Below are 8,462 nucleotides of genomic sequence, written 5' to 3'. Positions count from 1 at the left end.
CTTACTACTTCGATAGTTATTGGTACACTTGCCAATTCTCTATCACTCGCCATGGCGAGTACTTGCCAGATTTCCAACTAAGGTTGTTCCAGGTTCAATCTTGTTCTAAATCCTCCTCTAATCTTTAATAAACATCTAAAGGTACTCAAAAACATCTAAGGTTCAACTCAAAAGTCCAAAATACGAAAATCAACATGCTCTCTGGTCATGCTCACAATGGCGAGTAAGTTTGCTCGTTGTGGCTAGCTACGACTTGTAACTCGTGAGGCGAGAGCTATTGGCTCGCGTGTCGAGCGATGAACTTCATCACTCGCGAGGCGAGGATCATCGTTCGCCAGGGCGAGCGATGAATGTTGGCTCGGGCAGAATGCAGTTTTCTTAAAAAATTCATCTAAACTCATGGTTAAAAGCCTAATTTCGATTCCAGAATTCATCCTAAACATATTCTAAGGTCAAGGGACAGTTTCTACCTCAATCTAATCAATTTTCACAGTTTGATCATCAATTTTATGGATTTGACCTACTTTTCGGTTTCTCCAATTCAATCCTAATTCTTGCTAATTAATCATCAGAACTATACGAATTAATATTACTGAATCATTAGTCTCACCCTTACCTTGTTAGATGAAAATTGCAGCTCTCCTCTTGGTCTTCTCCTCCAAAAATTTTCCTCCTTTTCCAAAATTTTGATCGTACGTACAAAGTGTTTTTCTAAAACTAGGTTTTCTCTTTTATATCTCTTCCTAATATCTTATCTTATCTTATCTTATCTCACTTTCTCTCCCAAAACTCTCTAAAATCTCAAAACAGCCCTCAACTAAATATTTTATTTTATTTTCAAATCTTATTTTATTTAATAATAAAATAAGTCTCTATCTCAGCAAAAATCATCAAATCTCATAACTCATCTCAAAATCATCTAAATCATCTAAATCGTCATAAATCAACAAAATTCACACATATATTATATAAATATAATATAATTCGTCTAAACTCGATTAAATAATTAATTAAACGAAACTGGGCGTTACAGACATCATCAGGCTTTTTCCTAGTTTGGTTAGTTGATGATGGGGATAAGGCTTTGTTTGAAATGGTTGAGGATGAGGAAGTGTCTAATTCTGTTACATTATCAGTGATAGTGTGAGAAGGACAATTACCTCTAGTAGCTTCTGAAGTAGCAGCTTATAAAGTGCCAACTTCACGACAAGTGATGGGATAAAACTGCAAGTGCACGGTTTTACCGAAGTAGTATGAAAAGAGTATCGTTCCGACAGGGAGTTATGAATTCAATTAACTTTAGAGATAATGATTAGACTAAAGTTTTATAAGGTAGAAAGTTTTGGGTTTTTAATTGAAAGTAAATAATAAAAGAAAAGATAAAAGCCTTAGAATTATTGGTTCATCCTAATGACAAGTCCTTCAAAACCAAACTATTAAACTTATAACCTTATGTTAGACCTAATTTCTCAAGACAGTTTCTCTTTTGTTCCTCTAGGAACCAAGCCTATTTCGCTGACTTGATACTATTAGATTTTGGTTCCTCTAACAACCAAGCCTATTTCGCTGACTTGATCATTATTAGTTCCCTTGAAGATCGAAATTATATGTCTCGAAGATTGTAAAGACTATTTCGCTGCCTTTACAATCTTTGTCTAAATTCACTTGTTCGAATATCAAAGCTCCACTTTCGTTTTATGAATTGATATTTGAGATGATGGATAAATAATTATCAAACCCTCCACTTTCGTTTCCATAGTTTGATAATGGTTGATCCATGTTAAAGCGGTGAATTTAGATAAGGAATTAGGGTTACATAAGATTAAGGTTTAAAGCTTGGTTTGATTAGGATTATGTCATTAGACTTATCCAACAATCCCAAGACAAGAGAAGTCTACTCACTAATGTTCATCGTAGACAAGGAGAAGAAGAGAGAAAGCATAAAAGTAAATAACAAGAAAGTAAATGAACTTTTATTAGAAAGACAATTGTCAGATATTGCATTCCAAGAAAAGATGAATATTTGTGATGGCTAGCTACTCTATTTATAGTTTACATTCGACTTAAAATCTAAGCAATCACTAGAATGTTCCACAAGTAAACTAAAACAGAGTAGCTTAAAATCTAAGCAAAAGCAGCAAAAGTAGTTCTGGAGTGTGGCACGGCCGTGCCAAGCTTCTGACTTTGGGGGAGATATATTTTGTCTCCAAATCTTCGTATTTTCGTACCGAATCAGCTCCAAATCCCTTTCTTTTGCTCCAAGACTCAATCAATCAAATATTCGTTCCTGAAATATAACAATATGGAATTAAAGTAAAATAGTTCAAAAATGAAATAATATAAATATAAAATAAACTTAAATCTAATTAAAACGAAACTAAATAACATATTAAAATAGATAATAAATGACTCATCAAACTCCCCCACACTTGAATCTTTGCTTGTCCTCAAGCAAAAGGCATAAACATGGTAGCACAAAATAATATTATCATATGACAATTTAATTAAACACATGTCTCCTCAAGGGCTTCAATTTCAAGCGTACACTAATCACAAACTCAAGCATTTCTTGTAAACCTTATTCAACCCAACAATCAAGTTTCAAGTGAGTGTGTGTGTGTAGTCCAACCCTTTTCTTGCTCCTGTATAAGATAGATATTATGAGGAAACATGTTCTAATCCTAGTACTAAACCAACCAAGAAAAACTCTTTCTTCATTTCATATAAGAGAGATGAGAGTATTTGCAATCTTTTTGATCTTTGCCATTTGCACATTTTTGGAATTTCAACATACTTTATTTAAGAAACGACACCTTCACGTAGGAAGTTGGAGGGCCTACCCCCTTCCCCAATCTAGATTCAGTGGTGCCTCTTAAAACATCATCTTCACGTAGGAAGTCGGAGGGCCTACCCCCTTCCCCAATCTAGATTCAATGATGCTTTTTAAAGTTTTTCAAGATAACATTACCTTCACGTAGGAAGTCGGAGGGCCTACCTCCTTCCCCAATCTAGATTCAATAATGCAACCTTGAAATTATCTTGGCTATTTGGCTTTTTATAAACTCCTTTATACTAACTTATACTACTTTTACTTTGAGAGTTTTTAAAGGTCAACGTACCACTAAAATTAAAACGTATTTCCTTAAAATACCTATTCATACACTTACTCAAGGGAAGCAACTTGTGTTTTTCTCATTGGAGAATTGTATTCACTTTGAAGCAAGATGTGGGTATATCAAGAAAACTTAAAATACAAGAGTTCACTTTCATGTACAAGAAATAACCAATTAAGAGGAAACAATAAAAAATTTATGTCATGATATTTTCAATAAAAACAAGCTACTTAACCATGCCTTTCACAATAAAACAGAACAAAAGAATAAAGTTCAAGGGAGTTTGAAAACACTACGACTAAAGACACTTTATTAGGCTCCCCCCACACTTAGGAGAAGCATTGTCCTCAATGATTTAAAAGAAGAAGAAGAAGAAGAAGAAGAAGAAGAAGAGGATGAAGAAAGAAGAGAAGTAGAGAAGAGTAAAGGAAGAGGAGAGCTCACAATTTTATTGAAGTCCATAAGGTGGTCCTTGGAGGTGAAGATGTTGCATCATGTACCGGAACATTTGATTGTTTTATTCATTCATTTGATTGCCCCTTAGGACATCATTTCTTATCCCGATCATTTCAACACCTTGTCTTTGTTGCTCGGTGCATGTTCTTGTTAATGGTGCAAGTTTGCACCTACCTCCTCTTCATCACCCCCATCATCACCATCATTGTGTACCTGTGGGTTAGTGCCAACATAAACCTAGTTTTCTACCACCTCCGGATTAGTAATATCTGAATTAGGTAGAATAATCAAGAAATTAGTAGTATTGACTCTCCACTCATATTGGTAATTGTGAGAAGGGCCATGAATTCTAAAAAAAAACATGGCAGTGAGGGTTTCTAAGTCTAGATAGTAGTTTCCCTCAATCCTATTTATCCCTTTATTCACATTTACCTCAAATTTTCTAACAATGAAAGTGATGATTCCACCAACCACTATATCACCTTTATATCCAGTTTCTTTCTAGCAATTGAAACAGGATAATAAATCAAATAATAGAAAATGTTAACATGGTGGTTATAAAGCATAGCCCACAACAAAAATAGCTCAACATTCCACATCATTCCTACCTTTTTTCTACCCCATATGGTGCAAGCAATAACCGTGTGAAGGTACCTAAGCACAGGGTTGTGAATTTATTCAACAGCCTAATCATATGTTCATCTATTTCTAGTCTATCCATAGCATTAACATCAAGGTATCTGCAAGGAGAGATTGTTCTAGAGATTAGAGATTTATACCTATTTCCTTGCTCGGAATCCTTGAATTGGATCCCATGATTGCAGGTTGTTGATTGCTTCTTGCTTGCACCACTTCAATCTTCTCACCTTTCCTTTTTTATGCCAATGACCTTAGCTTGGTTTGGGTGTGGGTGGAGGTTAGGCTTGGACAAGGTTTATGTGGGAAGGGTTGGTTTAGTGATGGGGTTTGGTTTTAGTGAGGTTTATGAGTTGAATGGTGGAGATTGGTGAAGAATTTTTTTGGAATGGTGAATGGGGATAGATATGGAGGTTTGAAGATTGATGTTATGGAGGTTTAGAGAGAGAAGTTGAAGGATGAGGGAAGTTTGTGTTTGAGAATGAAGGAAGAAGAAGAAAAGTGAAAAAAAATGGTAAAAGAGGGTCAGGGACGATGGCACGGCCGTGCCACCACAGGCACGGGCCGTGCCAACTCTCTGGAAGTTGGTGGATGTTGGATAGGTCACAGGCACGGTCGTGCCAAGCTTCTGGACGTGCAAGGCTCAATTTTCTTCATTTTTTTGCATCATATTTGAACAAATACCTACAAAATAAATTAAAACAACACAAAACAAACAAAATAAAAGCAATTAAACTCGTGGGTTGCCTCCCACGAAGCGCTCTTTTAGAGTCATTAGCTTGACGATTAGAAGGTTTCTCTACCCAATACCCAATCTTTCCCAAAGGGATAGTGGCATCAACTTGAGATTCTCTCCCAAATTACACATAGCTTTTTCAATGGTTTCACTCTCAATCACACAAGGGGTGGAAAAACTCTCAATCACTATGAGGTTAGGCTTAACAAGCCTTTGTGAGACATGGATTTTGAGTTTATAAGGTAGTGAAACGATTGGCTTATCACTCTCTCCTATGACTTTCTCACCTTGTTGCTTTTCACTCTCTATCTCACCCTCAATTGTCTTAGTTTTCATAATGGGGTCCTCTAACTGCTTACCGTCCCTAAGTTGAATAGCATTTATAAGGTCTTTGGGGTTGGCTTCAGTTTGACCTGGAAAGACTTCGGGGGTTTGAGAGGAAGTAGCTACTTTTTGGGCTACTTGAGAGATTTGAGTTTCTAGCATTCTACTGTGAGTAGCAATGGAGTCCACTTTAGATGTAAGCTTGACAAAAGAGTCATTCACAGATCCAGTTTTATTTTTAAGTTCTTGAAATTGCTTGGATTGCTCCATAGCATGTTTTTCTAGTAACATTTTCAAGCTGGATTTCTGAGGGACTCTTTCGTTGTTTGCATAAACGGGTGGTGTTGTTTGTTGTCCAAAGGTATAAAATTTTTGCTCGGGACTTTTAGCAATACTACCTAGTTGGCATTCCACACCAGTATGGTCAAGTATTCCATAAAATTCACAAGGTGGTGAAACAAGAGCAGGTGTGACGACACTTACAGTTAATTTATCAAATTTTTGAAGAAGTGTGTCCACCTTAGTAGATAGATGATCAAGGGTAGAAACTTGGCACATACCTGCCTCTTTTTTAGAGGGTGGAGGAGTACCTTCAGTGATAACTCTCTCACTTGTCCACTGATAGTGGTTGTATGCCATGTTCTCGATCAAATCATAGGCTCCTGTGTAAGTTTTATTCATCAAAGCTCCACCTGCAGCTGCATCAACATTCATTTTTGTGGAAAACAAAAGACCATTATAAAAAGTGTGGATAATAAGCCAATTCTCAAAACCATAACGGGGGCAAAGCCTAAGCATTTCTTTAAAACGCTCCCACGCATTGTAGAGAGAATCAACCTCTTTTTGAGTGAATTGTGTGATTTGACTCCTTAATTGAGCAGTTTTACTATGGGGAAAGAATTGGGAAAGGAATGCCTTCCTCATTTGGTCCCATGAAATTATAGAACCAATTTTCAATAAATGAAACCAAGCACTAGCTCTATCCCTCAAAGATAAAGGAAAGAAGTGCAGCCTTACGGCCTCTTGGTTTGCCTTCAAAGTTCCACTTAGTCTTAAAAAAATTGAAACATGAAGATTCGGATCCTCAGTGGGTGATCCAAAAAATTAATTTTGCTGCACTAGGTAAATAAGTGCAGGCTTTATTTCAAAATTATTACCCTCAACCGTTGGGTACACAATAGCATCGTACGGCTCATCTGAAGATGTGATTGCATACTCTTTGAGAGCATGTTTCTCAGCCATATCGTTATTATTGTGTGTTTTTCATCTTAGAATAAGAACCCAAGAAGTTAACGGTAAAAACAAAGAAATAAAAATAAATTTTTTTTTTTTCAGACTAATCGTTAAAAAAAAAGTTAATCAAATTGCAATAACTCCCCGGCAGCGGCGCCAAAAACTTGATGGGATAAAACCGCAAGTGCACGGTGTTACCGAAGTAGTATGAAAAGAGTATCGTTCCGACAGGGATTTATGAATTCAATTAACTTTAGAGATAATGATTAGACTAAAGTTTTATAAGGTAGAAAGTTTTGGGTTTTTAATTGAAAGTAAATAATAAAAGAAAAGATAAAAGCCTTGGAATTATTGGTTCATCCTAATGACAAGTCCTTCACAAACCAAACTATTAAACTTATAACCTTATGTTAGACCTAATGACAGTTTCTCTTTTGTTCCTCTAGCAACCAAGCCTATTTTGCTGACTTGATTACTATTAGATTTTGGTTCCTCTAACAACCAAGCCTATTTCGCTGACTTGATCATTATTAGTTCCCTTGAAGATCGAAACTATATGTCTCAAAGATTGTAAAGACTATTTTGCTGCCTTTACAATCTTTGTCTAAATTCACTTGTTCGACTATCAAAGCTCCACTTTCGTTTTATGAATTGATATTTGAGATGATGGATAAATAATTATCAACCCTCCACTTTCGTTTCCACAGTTTGATAATGGTTGATCCATGTTAAAGCAGTGAATTTAGATAAGGAATTAGGGTTACATAAGATTAAGGTTTAAAGCTTGGTTTGATTAGGATTATGTCATTAGACTTATCCAACAATCCCAAGACAAGAGAAGTCTACTCAGTAATGTTCATCGTAGACAAGGAGAAGAAGAGAGAAAGCATAAAAGTAAATAACAAGAAAGTAAATGAACTTTTATTAGAAAGACAATTGTCACATATTGCATTACAAGAAAAGATGAATATTTGTGATGGCTAGCTACTCTATTTATAGTTTACATTCGACTTAAAATCTAAGCAATCACTGGAATGTTCCACAAGTAAACTAAAACAGAGTAGCTTAAAATCTAAGCAAAAGTAGCAAAAGTAGTTCTGGAGTGTGGCACGGCCGTGCCAAGTCTAGCACGGGCCGTGCCAAGCTTCTGACTTTGGGGGAGATATATTTTGTCTCCAAATCTTCGTATTTTCGTACCGAATCAGCTCCAAATCCCTTTCTTTTGCTCCAAGACTCAATCAATCAAATATTCGTTCCTGAAATATAACAATATGGAATTAAAGTAAAATAGTTCAAAAATGAAATAATATAAATATAAAATAAACTTAAATCTAATTAAAACGAAACTAAATAACATATTAAAATAGATAATAAATGACTCATCAAACTCCCCCACACTTGAATCTTTGCTTGTCCTCAAGCAAAAGGCATAAACATGGTAGCACAAAATAATATTATCATATGACAATTTAATTAAACACATGTCTCCTCAAGGGCTTCAATTTCAAGCGTACACTAATCACAAACTCAAGCATTTCTTGTAAACCTTATTCAACCCAACAATCAAGTTTCAAGTGAGTGTGTGTGTGTAGTCCAACCCTTTTCTTGCTCCTGTATAAGATAGATATTATGAGGAAACATGTTCTAATCCTAGTACTAAACCAACCAAGAAAAACTCTTTCTTCATTTCATATAAGAGAGATGAGAGTATTTGCAATCTTTTTGATCTTTGCCATTTGCACATTTTTGGAATTTCAACATACTTTATTTAAGAAACGACACCTTCACGTAGGAAGTTGGAGGGCCTACCCCCTTCCCCAATCTAGATTCAGTGGTGCCTCTTAAAACATCATCTTCACGTAGGAAGTCGGAGGGCCTACCCCCTTCCCCAATCTAGATTCAATGATGCTTTTTAAAGTTTTTCAAGATAACATTACCTTCACGTAGGAAGTCGGAGGGCCTAC

The 8,462-nt window shown here is 35.8% G+C and overlaps 1 non-coding gene across 1 annotated transcript; it reads left to right on the top strand.

Moving 5' to 3' along the window:
• Positions 1-6,034: 6,034 nt before the first annotated feature.
• Positions 6,035-6,141, top strand: LOC120579820 (small nucleolar RNA R71). Its single transcript, XR_005645563.1, has one exon. It is a non-coding gene; the product is annotated as a small nucleolar RNA R71 (small nucleolar RNA).
• The last annotated feature ends 2,321 nt before the right edge of the window (positions 6,142-8,462 follow it).

Source organism: Medicago truncatula, chromosome 3 (genome assembly GCF_003473485.1).
Source record: "Medicago truncatula cultivar Jemalong A17 chromosome 3, MtrunA17r5.0-ANR, whole genome shotgun sequence".
Classification (NCBI taxonomy): Eukaryota; Viridiplantae; Streptophyta; class Magnoliopsida; order Fabales; family Fabaceae; genus Medicago; species Medicago truncatula.
Note: the sequence above shows the minus strand (reverse complement) of the source record. Positions and strands in the feature narration are given on the sequence as shown.